Source organism: Orussus abietinus, unplaced genomic scaffold (genome assembly GCF_000612105.2).
Source record: "Orussus abietinus isolate OABI.00-Male unplaced genomic scaffold, Oabi_2.0 scaffold43, whole genome shotgun sequence".
Lineage (NCBI taxonomy): Eukaryota > Metazoa > Arthropoda > Insecta > Hymenoptera > Orussidae > Orussus > Orussus abietinus.
Window position 1 is genome coordinate 892749 of NW_019394351.1, and position 14978 is coordinate 907726.

A 14978-nucleotide genomic window follows, 5' to 3' on the forward strand; every position below is an offset into this window, starting at 1 on the left:
AGTCGAAATCCTAGATTAACGAGCAGGTTGTTTTCTCCGCTTTAGATCTCGTATCGAATTTGTAAAGACTTTTCATTACGAGTTTCCTCTCGGAGTTCCCGGGAAAGGTGGCTACTTTTTAACGCGGACCTTCGCGTCTCTTCCTCTTTCGTTTTTCTCGTTCTTTCCTCCCTTCTGCGAAGTAAGGAAGGACATCGCGAATCGAGGGTAACGAGGGTAATTGAAGGGCCTCAAAGTTTACTGATAACCCGGGAGATTTTCCGGCTGTTGGCGTCCGATCGGGAAGTTTCGATGGCGAGGAACTTCCGGTCGCCGCTTATCGCCTCCTCTTTCCGCCCGAGTTCTCGAAAAAGCGCGAAAATGATTAATTCGACTGATAACTTTCCGTGACACTTTTCACGGTGATATGAAACCTTCTTCGGATCATTAGACTTGGATAAGACACCTTTTCTTTTTTTTTTTTTTTTCGTTAAGGGTATTCAATTAACGCTGACTGACGCTTTCAAAATTTGGATTTTCGCAAAAAGAAAAGAAGTGCTTGGCTTAGCCTAGACCATAATGAAAATGGCGATTCTCATATTTAGATCAATGCACAATTATTGAAAGCTTTAAGGTGTTTAAAAGAATCTTTCCTACCGACGTCGATTGAAATCCCCCCACGTGTTTCACTCCACCTTTGAATACGGAGCCATTTCGACATACGGGCGAAATTCCCCTGACCGTGCAGGCAATATTCGACCAAACGTCGGGCGCCTTTAGGCGCTCTTAGTAGCCGAAGGGCTAAGAGAGTAGAGATGGATTTAACGAAAGGGTACAGTGGGAGGAAAATGGAGAAAAGCTCAGGAAGCGGTTTTCGAGGTCGGTCGGGGTTCAATCGGGGAATTCGACAAGGAGAGCTTCCGGGTCTTTCGACCCCAGGAGGTGGCCCCCCTTTCGGCGACACTTGACCCCTTCTCCGCGCGGGCCCTCCTCGACTTCCGCTTTTTCCATCTCCATCTCCGCCTTCGCGGGGAAAATCCCGTCCCAGCCCTTCAGTTTTCCCAGTTTTCCAGTTTCCTGGATTTCCGGCTTCTGGTTTCCCCGAGCGAGCTTCCGCTCCGCTTTAATCTCGGTTCTCTTTTTTTTCCCTTTCTTTCCCCATTTTTTTTTTCCCCTCGCGCGAGTAGCGAGTCGCGAGCCCCGATGACACTCTGAAATATGCAAGCTCTATGCCCGAGCGGTTAGTTACCTTCGCGAGGGAAAGCTCGAGCTTTTCCTCCCTTGCCCTTTGGCTAGACTCCCCGTTTTCCGGTTCTTCCTGGATTAAGTTGCTCCGATGAAACGAATGATTTTTTTTTACGGAGGGTGGGAAGCTTTCCTGGATCCTTTCCTTCATTTTTTCTGACATATATCTACGTATACATATATTATATATTCGATGATATATCGAAGCTCCCAATTAACAATTAGCGCAAAACAAAAAAGGGGAGAAATAAAGTGCATATTTACGTATACATATATTATATATGATATATGTGCCCATAATTATGAAAGTGGTCTAAGTCAACATTAAAAAAAAAATGAGTTTATCAGTTATTTCACGCCATATTATTTCAAACGAAATTAATTCAATGTAATTTCGAAACAAAAAATATATGACTTAGACCACCTTCATAATTATGGGCACATATGATGTATGATGTAGAAAAAAATTCAGAGATTTCGAGATTTTTTTTCTTTTTTATTTATTTATTTATTTATTTTCGAGATGTAGGACCCTTCAGGATGTATTTAAATTCGGAAAGCCTATTCCCGAGGGATGAATACGGGCACCGGACAATCCGTCCCCTTCCGCGTCCAAATCGTTAATTTTAACGGCCGCTAAACGTCAAATTGAGAATTACGTCCGGTCGGTTTGGTGTTTATCGCTCGTTAAACTTAACGATATGGATGAGCAGGGGATGTACCTACAGGAGCAAGAACAGAGAATTCCCGATAAGGCCTCCCTTATCCTTGAAAATTAGTTTCCCTGAAATTTCGTGATATAACTCATCTATTACAATAAAAAAAATTATGCCCATTATTAACAAATATAATTACGTGAAAAATATTTCTTTGCAATCTTCGGTGAATATCTCAAGCGACAGATTTTTTAGGACGTCTCGTAGATGTCATACCCAAAATATCATTTAAAAATCTCAATGGCATATTTTCTAATTCATGAACATACGATGAAAATACCTATATACTTTGCGCTTGTCGTCGGACATTTGATTTGATAAATGAAAAAAATATTTTCGTTCCACTGTTTCATTGTGGAAGCTTTACACGATTTTAGTTTTAAATACTTTTTTTTTAAAACGTTGAAAAAAATTTTAATAAGGTAAATGTTTTGGAAATATTTCAAGTGCCCGGGGAATATTTAGAAAATGTAGGATATTCGTTAAATATATAGAGAGTGTGGGGGAAATAATTTAGGGCTTAGGCCCGAAATAAAACGTTATGTGCGCAAGGGGAGCAACCGCGGTTAGTGAATCTGTCCTGGGGATCCCCTAGGAAAATAATTCCCTCCCGGGGGAGGACCTCGTCTAAGAGTAATCCGATTTCCCCGGAAAATTCGGGGGATCCCTGGAAGGGAAACCGCGCCTAGGAACGAACAGGGATTCCCTAGGGACTTCGAAGTTGGCCCCGAACTTCCGAGAATATCGCGCCAACTTCGACCGCGCGAATTTCGAGGACGAAGTTTCGGAGGATTATCGCGTCCTGAGGATATTTCGTCGTCGGGATGTTTCCCAATAAGTCCGGGACATCCGTAGACGTGCAGTCGCGAGTAATCCTCGCGATTTGCCTTGCGGAATTCCGAAACTCGGGATTCCCGGTTAAGAGCTCGCCCCAGCGGCGAGCGCGGGAAAATTTGAACGGACCTTCGAGAATTTAAACGCTAAATGCCTTAAGGGGATGGGAAAGTGGCATCCGGAAGCTCAATCGTTCATAAAACGAATCGTTTTCATAGAACTGGGTGTCTCAAATCGTTTCATGCTTTAAATCGCGAATATAGAGACCCTAAGGTAGGTCCTGATACTTGGGAGATTTCATTTTTTATAAACTACTTTTTAAAATACCTATAAAGAAACTCGTAAAGAATTGAAATTTCATGAGTTTCAGGACCTTCCTTATAGTCTCCCTATTCACGTTGCAAAGTTTCAGATTATTTGGTAAATCGATTTGGGAGAAAAATTGTATAAACGAAACCTCTTCGACGCCACTTTGACATCATTTTAAGGGGATGTGAAAGTGGCATCCGAAAGCTCAATCGTTCATAAAACGAATCGTTTTCATAGAACTGGGTGTCTCAAATCGTTTCATGCTTTAAATCGCGAATATGAAGACCCTAAGGTAGGTCCTAAAACTCGGGAGATTTCATTTTTTATAAACTACTTTTTAAAATACCTATAAAGAAACTCGAAAAGAATTGAAATTTCATGAGTTTCAGGACCTTCCTTATAGTCTTCCTATTCACGTTGCAAAGTTTCAGACTATTGGGTAAATTGAGTTGGGAGAAAAATTTTATAAACGAAACCTCTTCGACGCCACTTTGACATCATTTTAAGGGGATGTGAAAGTGGCATCCGGAAGCTCAATCGTTCATAAAACGAATCGTTTTCATAGAACTGGGTGTCTCAAATCGTTTCATGCTTTAAATCGCGAATATGAAGACCCTAAGGTAGGTCCTAAAACTCGGGAGATTTCATTTTTTATAAACTACTTTTTAAAATACCTATAAAGAAACTCGAAAAGAATTGAAATTTCATGAGTTTCAGGACCTTCCTTATAGTCTCCCTATTCACGTTGCAAGGTTTCAGACTATTCAGTAAATCGATTTGGGAGACAAATTTTATAAACGAAACCTCTTCGATGCCACTTTGACATCACCTTAAGGGGATGTGAAAGGCGGCAAGAAATCGAAAATAATTAAAATCCTTTACGCGGTGGTAATTTTAATATTTAACTAATTTTGCTATTTATGCAAGGTAGTCTTTAATATCCCGAAAGCGGTCGTTTTTTTTTTTTCAACGGCGAAAGAAGCGAGCGGTCGATTTCCACCCCACGGTCGGCCGACGCCATTAATATTTCCGGAGGCTTCGCAGGGGGTGGCCACCCTTTCAACGGGGAACCTTGAACCCCCCTGGCCCTCCAGGGGGTTGCTCGAGGTAAAAAGCTAACCGAAGGGCGGTTTTCTTTTTTTTTTTCGCACCCACCCCCCAAACCCGTTCGACTCCCATGGGGGTGGAGGAGGCAGGGCAACCCCACGGGAACCCCGTCGTCGGTCATAAAACTTTTAGGATCTCTCCACGAGGGGAAGGCGGAAAAGCGAGAGGTGGATAAGCGAAGAAAAGGGAAGAGAGGAAAACGCGTCGGCTGTAAAGGCGACGAGTTGGGATTTTTGGGGACCTGGGGAACCCGGGGAAAATCGGGAACTGGGGAACCTGGGGAAAATGGGAAACCTGGAGAACCTGGGGAAACTTGGTCTACCGTGGAAAATTAGGGAAATTGTGACCCCCTGCAGGAACATCACTTGCTAGGTCCAGGAAAACATCAATGCAGTTTACGTTAAACGACCCTTAATTATAAAACATTATTTTTGAAAATCATCACTTCGGGATAAAACAATTTTTTCATGGTTCGTTTTGGAGTGGAGATCTCTTTACCGTGTACTTAGGGAGACAGCAGATTTTATGTTATTAATTATTTTCGACTCCCTATAAAACCATGACCTGCCTTATTGAAGATAAATAAAAATAGTTGCAAGCTTCAATGCGACATCTTAATCATTTAATTGTTACTCAACAAGTGTTCCTACTTGTCAAAGATAGGGCTAACTAAAAAAATTGACAGCAGAATTTATGTCATTAATTATTTCCGACTCCCTATAAAACCATGACCTGCCTTATTGAAGATAAATAAAAATAGTTGCAAGCTTCAATGCGACATCTTAATCATTTAATTGTTACTCAACAAGTGTTCCTACTTGTCAAAGATTGACAGCAGAATTTATGTCATTAATTATTTCCGACTCCCTATAAAACCATGACCTGCCTTATTGAAGATAAATAAAAATAGTTGCAAGCTTCAATGCGTCATCTTAATCATTTAATTGTTACTCAGCAAGTGTTCTCTTGTAGATTTATCCAGGACCCCACACTTTTCATCCCTTATTTGCCATAAGACTCCCCCAGAAGACACCTTTCAGTTCGCCGAGATTTCCCCGGTCGTTCGTTTTTTTTCCCCCAGGAGCACACGTTCCTGGGGGGTCGTTTATTTTCAAGAGGGCGACGATTTTCCCGGAGGACCCGGAGGCTGGCCGACACCCTGGAGCTCTCAAGGGGTGCCGACCAGGCCCTGGGGGTGGCCGGCATTGTCCCGGGTCCCGAGTGCCTGCAAAGACTTCCCCAGGTGGAGCGAACGAGACGGCGAGGTGGAAATATTTGAGATACCGGCGAAGAAAGTCGAGAAGTGCTCCAGCCACTTGCCTGGAGAAAGGGTTGAGTCGAGGGCGAGGCGAGGGAGTGGTTATCAGGATGAAAGAGAGGGGCGATAAAGCGGAGGGAAGGTAAAGACGCTCCAAGAGAAGGACAGATTGCGCGGAACGAGGGGAGAAAGAAATGCAATTGAAGGGCGAAAAGACATTCGAGATTTATAATAGAGATATATATTTTATTTTTATTTACTATTATATTTATATTTTATTTAAAATTTCGAGCGATATATACGGATGAATAAATTATGGGGAGATTTATGGGGATGTGAAAGTCAATGACATTGCGATTATGACATTTTTCTCTGGGTGTACCGAGTCTTTTCAAACTTTATAATATGAATATGGAGGCTGTGAGGAAGGTTCGGACGACCATGAAATTTCAATTTTTTAAAAACTTGTTCATAAACATTTTAGAAATATTTTCGAAGTGAAATTTCTGGGTTTTAGGATTTTCCTTATGGCCTCCCAGGTACACCCAGATCGGGGACAAGTGTCATGATCGAGGTATTTTTTTGAGCCCACTTTCATACAGCCTTAATACAATGATGGAGTGAACGCAATAAGTCAGCGAAGAGGGATTTCGGTAGAATTCGGAGAAACAAATTGAAACCGACGCCGTGTCCGGAGGTGGGGAAAGGCGGGCCAGGACTTTCGACGAACCCTCGGGACAAGTGCCCCGGAGTGCACGAAGTTTTTCAATTACACGCAATAAAAGAAGGGGCCACGGTATCGCGACCATTGCTCGGGAATTTCAATCGAACTTGCAAAACGGCGACGCGGTTACTATCGGACGCGTCCGCCATTTTGGTACCTTCTTTCATTCCTGATAAAAATTTAGAGCATTTTTTATTCTCTATTTTTTACTCACTATTATCTCAAATGCATTATTTATCATTCTCTGACATATCAATCTTCCAGAGAAGTTCTAGATTTCGCCTTGTTGATATTTATCGGAAATAAGATTAACGCAATTAATTCGGCGCGGGAGGCTACCATCGGACGCGTCCGCCATTTTGGTACCTTCTTTCATTCCTGATAGAAATTTAAAGAACCCGTTTTCTCAAATGTTTCATTCTCCGATATTTCTATCTTTTAGAGAAATCCCAGATTCCGCCATATTGGAATTTCCATCGCTCCGAATAAATCCGTAAAAAAATCCTCTCCGGGAGGGACGCGCGAAGAAATATTGCGCCCAGTCTGCAGAGTAAATAAATATACATTTTCTTCGTTTCCTAGAACTTTACGATGGTTCCCCCTGCTAGGGATATAAATTGGATCCTGGGGAGAGGTTCGCGGTCTTTCGCCGCGTAAGCGTTCCCGGGGACGCGCGAATCCCCGAGAGAGATCGACGCGGACCTGGAGGGCAGTCCGAGTCGAAATGGCGCTGGCCGGACGCGCGTTTTACGAGAGGGGCATCATGGCGTCCATAAAAAAGGAGCCGAGACTTGCTTCGGACTCCTCGCGGGCGAATTTCCCGTACCCGGCCAGGAAAGCGACGTTTTCCGCTCGGGACGCGGCACTTCGCGGCGAACGACGTCGCCGTTGTAAACGACTCGCCATATTCTCGGCTTATCTCGCGTATCCATCGACCAATGGAGGGGAAATATATACACGGGGGTTCCTTTATCGAGGTGTTCCCAAGCCCAAGTAATAACGACCATCCCGAGTCTTTTTCGTCGTCGCAATTCGATTCGCTCGAGTCGTTTTCACGATTTTCTAGGTAGGTGACGCCGAAGATCCAAGATGGCGGCGGGTCCAAGATGGCGGCGCGCGCTAAGGCGCCTCACCTGAACTCCCAGCCTCGAATCGAGATAAGGTGATATGAAAAGATTATTCCACGTTGAGAAAAATATTTCACTGAACAAATGGAATATTTTCTTAACTTTAAGAACAACGACTTGGACTGAAATGAATTCTTATAATTGGAAATAAATGTTGCATCCGGTTTATTCGAGTCAGATAATTATTCTTTGAATTAAGAAAATATTCCTTCGGTTCAGTGGGATTATTTTCTCGGTGCTGTACGTGGAGTTGGTCTTCGATGTGTGATTTTAGATCATTTTTAAACCGCGCAGAAGCGACAGATATGTCCAGAAGGGAGAAAAAAGGCGGAAAAAGGTGCGCCATGTTTTTTTCTTCTTCTTTTTCTGCAGGATGCTTTACTCGTCTTGCACTATCGATCTCTGTCTTCCAGGAGCCCGGAAACACCGCGAAGGAACCTGCCTTATCTTCGACGTTGACTTTTTATGCCCCGAAGACGGAGGCGGAGGAAACGGAAGGGTTTATCTCCGGCTAATGAAAACTTAGTTAAATACCGGCTTAATCGACTTTGTTGTCGGGGAGGAAGAAGAAAGGCAAAAAGAGAGACGAGGAAGTGACTTCGATCATTCGAAGGAAAGAGACTCGGGATTAGTATTTCAAGGCAGATAAATAAAGCGTTTATTTATTTTAATTCAGGGTTGATTTCCTCTTTCCCGAAGCAACATTGTACTTTAAAGAGGAAGGGAAATTACTCCTTATTTATCGCATTTATGTGGTAAAAAATCAGTTTCCGGAAAATGAAAAATTTCTTACTCCAATATAAATTCTTATAATTAATAAAACGATTGATCAGGTGTTTCGGGGCCTTACAGGGCAGCTTATTTTTTTTTAACTAGGGGCTTTTTAACTTTACAATAAAAATATCGATTTTAACGATCCTTAAGATTACCTAGAGGATTAATTGAATTAAGGAGAGCTGCGCCTTTTTGTCGAAATCGTTTCTTAACGATCGATTCCTGCGGTAAATGCTTCGTTGATAAGGAAACCCTGAGAGGTTTTGTCCAGCTTCGTGTCCCTCTTTGTTGTCCCTTGATTAACAATCCCTTTGGAGGGAATCACTTTTTGCTCCACAGCTGGGAAATGGGAGCGATCTATTTTGTTATTCCCGGTTTTTGTCGAGGGCGTCGGTTTTCTTTGTCTCGTTCGATTTCTCGGGTCTCCCTTTGCGAACCTCGACCCTGTGTACAATCGCCTCCTCCAATTAACAATAATTAACAATTAGCTCTCCCCCGAGCTTCTCGTTCTGGTAAATTGCTCTTCTTCTAAGGATGACGAAGCGCCGCCAATTGCCCGCTAAAAGTCGACCTCTCGATTAGGGTTGGCCCTTTAGGGTGGAATTGTTGGCATATTCTTCAATTGTCGCCTTTAACGGCGCCCTTTTACCCGGCCGCCATTTTCCTTCCTTTAATTCCCACTCTGAAGACTTAGAAAAAAAAAAAGAAAAAGTCTCATTGAACCACAGAAATATTTTCCTCATTCCAAGAACAATTATTTAATATCCGCCATCTTTCCCAATTTAATGATACCGATGAGAAAAAAGTCCTCTCTACTTTTATTTCGTTGAAATGATTTTTTTCAGGTTGCATTTACTATTAATACACGGACCTGCATTACCGTTTATATTTCGGAGCATTTGGTAAATTTCTTAAATTCGTAAAAAAAAAAAATATACATCGTGGTAAATTAAATTATAGTAAATAAATTAGTAAATACATGGGAAATTGGTCAAATGTGTTTTTGTCTATCTTCTATAATTAGTATGGTACTGTAAAAGTAAACTTTTGCAATGTGTACGACCTGCAGCGTGCTATTTGTTACTTGGGCGTATCAGACCAGAGCCTGGGGCAAAAGTTGAGCAATGTAACTTTAATATAATTATTTCTTAGAGGTCCTGCCCTGGAGCGAGGATAGTCTCGTCCCTCGGAGGTTTTCCCTCGGTTTTCTTTCCATCGTCTCGCTGGGAGTCCTGATGGAAGTCGCCAAATTGGCGCAGACGGGAAACCGAGTATCCCGACAAGGAGGCAGGAGTCGAATTGCAAAGGTCGGCTGATGGGAAATTGCAGATTTTCGCTCGAGCTTTTCTCTCTCCCGAGGGATATCGCTTAATTCGATCTCGGTAGAGAAGAGACGGACGTTCCTCCCACCCCGGAAATTCGATAATCGCGAAATTACCTGCCGGCAAGAAAAATTCGGATAAGAATTCTCCTTATACTTTTTCATCATTTCTGCCTCGTCGATATTAACGACGTTAATGGCATTAACGATATTGACGAGATTAACGAGATCGAGCGGCTCGTTTATCCTTTTTTTCATTTTGAAAGAAACATGCAGAAAAGCCGGCGAACGAGTTTCCAAGATGGCGGCCGCCCTCTATAAATACGTAATTAATCATCTCACCTTAATGGTATTAACGATACTGACAATATTTACGATATTAAAATATTAAATTTTAATTTTTACGATATTAACCAGATCGAGCTACTTGTTGATCCTTTTTTTAATTTGCAAAAAAACGCGCAGAAAAGTCCGCGAACGATCACGAGCGGCGAACGAGTTTCCAAGATGGCGGCCGCCCTCTATAAATACGTAATTAATCATCTCACCTTAATGGTATTAACGATACTGACAATATTTACGATATTAAAATATTAAATTTTAATTTTTACGATATTAACCAGATCGAGCTACTTGTTGATCCTTTTTTTAATTTGCAAAAAAACGCGCAGAAAAGTCCGCGAACGATCACGAGCGGCGAACGAGTTTCCAAGATGGCGATCGCCCTCTATAAATACGTAATTAACCATCTCACCTTAATGGTATTAACGATACTGACAATATTAACCATTTTTACGATATTAACCAGATCGAGCTACTCGTTGATCCTTTTTTCATTTTGCAAAAAACCGCGCAGAAAAGTCCGCGAACGATCACGAGCGGCGAACGAGTTTCCAAGATGGCGGCCGCCCTCTATAAATACGTAATAATGGCGGAGTTGGATGGAGTTTCAAAACTCCACTTCTTGTAAAGTGGTCTGTTAATTTTTCAGCCCTTGATTACACCCCGTGGCTCCAATTTCGCGACGATCTCCCCGAAATAGGGTTATTTAGGATTTCCGGGCGCGAAAAATGCAGGATTTCATTTCCCCCCCGTGTACCTTTTCTTTTTCCGCCTCCTTCTCTTTTTTCCTAGAGTCCATTACGATAACGAGAGCGAGTTAGGTATTCGTATCGCGTGCTGGAAAAAAATCCTCCCCTTTGTCTTTTTACCCTCGTCTGCAGGCGAAGCTCCGCGGAGTCGTGATATTCAATAACGAATGGCAAATAAAAGTTTATTCGTTATTCGAGATTTTTCGCCGAGGTACGCGTTTATGGACTCCGACGTAGATTCCGGAATCACTCGCAGCCTACGACAGGTCCATTTTTTTAAAACGAGTTTAACTCAGCGATGAAAAAAAAAAAATGAGAAAATATCAAACTCCACTCCATAAAATGAACGAATGCTGGGAATTATCAGTTTTTCCCGGGAGTTCGTAGTTTATAAAAATTACCCTTTGTAAAAATAATTTCCATACCCCGGTTTCGGGATTTATTCCCCGTAACTTTCTCGCGTCGGGAGTCTATTTTCGGGGATTAATTGATCGATGAAAAGCGAATAACAGCGAATAAGTTGCGAAAAATCAAGAAAATGAATAGTACATCGATCTCGTTAAATTAACTTAACTAAGGATATTTTTCATATCGCTAAGTATGCAAAAATCCATTTAAATTTAGACACGACGAAATACAATTAAAATGATCGTTCGCCGCCTCTGTAGGATATTTGTTAAATATATAAGGAAATATAATATAAATATTATCTACTACTAGGGATGTATAAAGGTGTGACCAATTTCACACAGGTTGTGTAGGGTCACGTGGTTACGTTGTGAGGGCTGGGTGGTGGGGGGTAGCGGGGGTCACGTGGTTACGCCGTGCGGGCCTGGCGGTGGGGGGTGGCGGGGGTCGCGCTCGGCAGTGGCGGTGCGCGCGTCAGTCTGGCGGGAGCTTCGGGCCGGAGTGGTTGTCCTTATTCGTGGTTTCCTCGGTAGTGCGCGCGTCCCGGCGAGAGTGAAACGTGAGACACGCGCGTGCCTCGCGCTCGGTCAAATTCGTTCTCGAGCGCCGGCCATCCGGAAACGCGGAATCCGCGGGGTGCCCGCCAGTCGGATATTCCCCGGCGAGAGTGGTCGAGGTGGATCGAGAGGTTAGGGCGCCAGCACCGGCGGAGAGTTTCCCGCGGACGACGGTGAGGCCGAAATCTTCTGGAATTCCCTTTTTCGGAAGGAATGACGCAACCGAGTCCTATGTTGCGCGTAGTATATTTAGAATTAATTTGGAACGTCTCCCCGGGGTCGTGGAAGGCCCTAGATGGTTAGTGCCCTTCGGAAAACATCCCCGAAATTAAGGGGATGTGAAACTCCCGGCAGTCTCGATTGTCACACTTTTTTCTTCGAATTAAACCGAATCGTTTCCACATCTACAATGTACACGTGGACGCTATAAGGAAGGTCCCGACACTTGAGTTTGAATTTTTATTATTATTTTTAATTTGTTTATAGCCGTTTTAACATTTTGTATGAAAAATTAATTTTCACGGGTGTCGGGAGCTTTGTTATGGCTTTCGAATTTATGGTGTGAAGTTTGAAACTAACACCCAATTCGGAGAAATGTTTTATTAATGATTAACTTCTCAGATGCCACTTTGACGTCCCCTTAAAAGGGAAATTAAAATTAAGAGGAGACTCCGTTAGCGATGGCTTTGAAGTGCTCGCCTAGTTTATTGTCCTGCTTTACGGTATTCTAGAAATTTCGTGCGACTCGTCAGGAATTCATTAAGATGTTTGTTTTCCTTTGGTAACGCGATCTCGCAGGGATTCAAGGACTAGATGTTTTCTTTAGGGAAGTACTGCGTACTCGGCTTAAATTAGTTTGAAAATGATTTTCACGGGATTACGATGAACGGATGATAATTATTATTACAACTTTAAATATTTCGCTTCGCTCGCGGTGTATCAAAAAATAATCTTAGTAAGTCAAATAACGATCGTCGAGTAATTAAGGAGCTAATTATCACAATTTGAGAAATTATAACGAGGAGAAATAGAGAGAAAAAAAAATCTCAGTAAGTCAAATAACGATCGTTGAGTAATTTAGCAGTTAATTATCTCAATTTGGGGGATCAAAACGGGGAGAAATAGAAAAATCCTCCCCGGAGAAGAATTGCCCCTTTTTGGCAATTCGCGCGGGCTAATTTATTCAGCAGACCTTTTTCGACGCCGCGGAATGCCCCTCCATCTCGATTCCGCCGCGGAACGGCCGCAATCTCGGGTCGGGAAATAATTTAAGCGAGACCCTGTTGGAGGGAAACTCTCCCCGACGAGGAAAAATTCCGGGGGTCTCCCGACCCGGGAAAAACGGAATCGGCCGGTCCCGATCGCCGGATTTAATATCCCGAGTGAATTTTCTCTCTTTCTCTCTTCTCACCTTCCACCCCGATTTATCGCTCATTTTACACGATGGCTCTCGGTGGTACGCAAATAAAATCCACGCCGGCTCCGAAATTGCCCCGAATTTCCGAGGCCGAAATTGGGCGCGATCGATTACCCCTGATCGATAAACGTCGATCGCGATGCATTTCCACGGTTAAATGACTAAACGGCCGATTAAACGAAACGCGTCAACTTGATCGTAGGATTCCTCGCGTTTAATTGCACAGGAAGTAATCGTTGTTATTTATGTAAACATCGCCCTGTTTTAGGAAGTAAATGGGTGCGATGGTTTTTTTTTTTTCGTTAATTCTAAGACTGTAATTAAATCAAATAAATCGGATGCGACGTTACATAGAAATTGTAACAACCTACGCCAATTAATTTCGAAATTCTATACAGAATATTTTATTTTGTTTTTGTTTTTTTTTTTTCTTTTTCGAATTTCCACGGAATGCAGTTTTGTGAGAGGGGAGGAAATTACTGTAATTGTTTGCGGGGGGCGGATATCTTCGCCAGGGGTTTCTCATCAGGGGGAGGGATTTGTTGGAGCCACTTTGGCGGGATTTGAATCGCAAATTAATCCCCTACCCCTCCTGACACCCACATTGACCGAATCAGTCAGCTCTGTAATCCTCCACAATTCGGAGTATCCCGTCAAATGTTAATTTATATACCGCCACGAATGGCCTCTTGGCCAGACGAATTATTTTCCGAGTTTTCTAACTTATCGGAAAGGCCTTTAATCGCCGGAATTTCCTCTCATCGTTTAATCTGAAATCTTTTAATAGCGTGAATCTTTTTTGCTTGGTGTTTTATCATTTTTCTTCTCCCCTCGGCAAAATCCCATTTCCGCCTCGTTTTACGTGATAACGTGATTTTCGACGATTAACAATTAACAGGGGCGTTTAATTCCGTTATGTTTAATTCCTTCGCAATTTTCCGACTTTAATTGGTCAGATGTAAATAATTCCTGCGAGAGATTCCGAATTCCTACGAAATGGAGGAGACGTTTTTTAACCCTCTGGTTACTAAGAGCGTCTAAAGGCGCCCGTCGTTTGGTCCAATATCGCCTGCACGGTCATACGAATTTCGCCCGTATGTCGAAATGGCTCCGTCTCCAAAGGTTTAATCGCGGGAATTTTCTTTTTACCGGTGTTTGACATTTTTTCTTCCCCCCTCGGCAAAATCCCATTTCCGCCTCGTTTTACGCGATAATGGGCTTTTCGACGATTAACGATTAACAGCGAAGTTTGATTCGGTCAAGTTCATTCCCCCTCAATTTTGCGCGGCTTTAGTTGCTCGGCTTCCGATTTGCGCGGAAATTGTCATCGAGGGGAGGGGGAGAAACGTGGAATATGAAAATCAAGAGGGAAACGCTCGACGCCGGCGTGGAAAACGTCATCGCGACCCATTTTCCTTCCTCCCTCTTGTTCCCTTTTTCGTTATAAACGGATGCCCCACGTCTTCTCTCGTCTCTTTTCATTTTTTTTTTTTATTATTTACACCTCCCTCTATTGCGCTGTTCTCGAAAAACGAATCGTCGCCGAGGCGAGTCTTTTCCTTTTTTCCCCGGGAAATCGTCCGGGTTTCTAATCGGGGAAACTTCGCACTTCAAAGTGACGCGTCGCTCTCTTTTTTTTTTTTCCCTCTTTCTTTCTTCCATTTCCGTTTCTGGGTCTCTGTCAGGCTCGTTTAGTACTCGCGTTCTCTTTCTCTCTCTCTCGCATGCACTCGCGCTTTCGCTGTTCCTCTCTATTCTTTTTTTTTTCTCTATTTCTCTGTTACCTTCTAATTCCCTCTCTTTCTCGCCATTTCTCGCTATTTCTCTCCATTTCTCGCTATTCCTCTCTATTCCATTCTCTGTTTCTCTCTAGCTCTCTCCCTTTTGCCTTCTCTTCCTCGCTCCCGAAGGAACGTCATGTAGAAGGAGAAGCGTGGGCGTTCTCGTAATAGACGTCTCTCGTAAGCGCTAGAATCCGTTCCGGGATCCGAGACATATCCCGTTGGGTTTCCGACGTCTTCCCGGGAACACATCCCGAGGGACTTCGGATATCGACGGGGAGATCCCGGACTATCCCTCGTTCCTTCCTCTCCCCGCTTCCCACGCTCCGA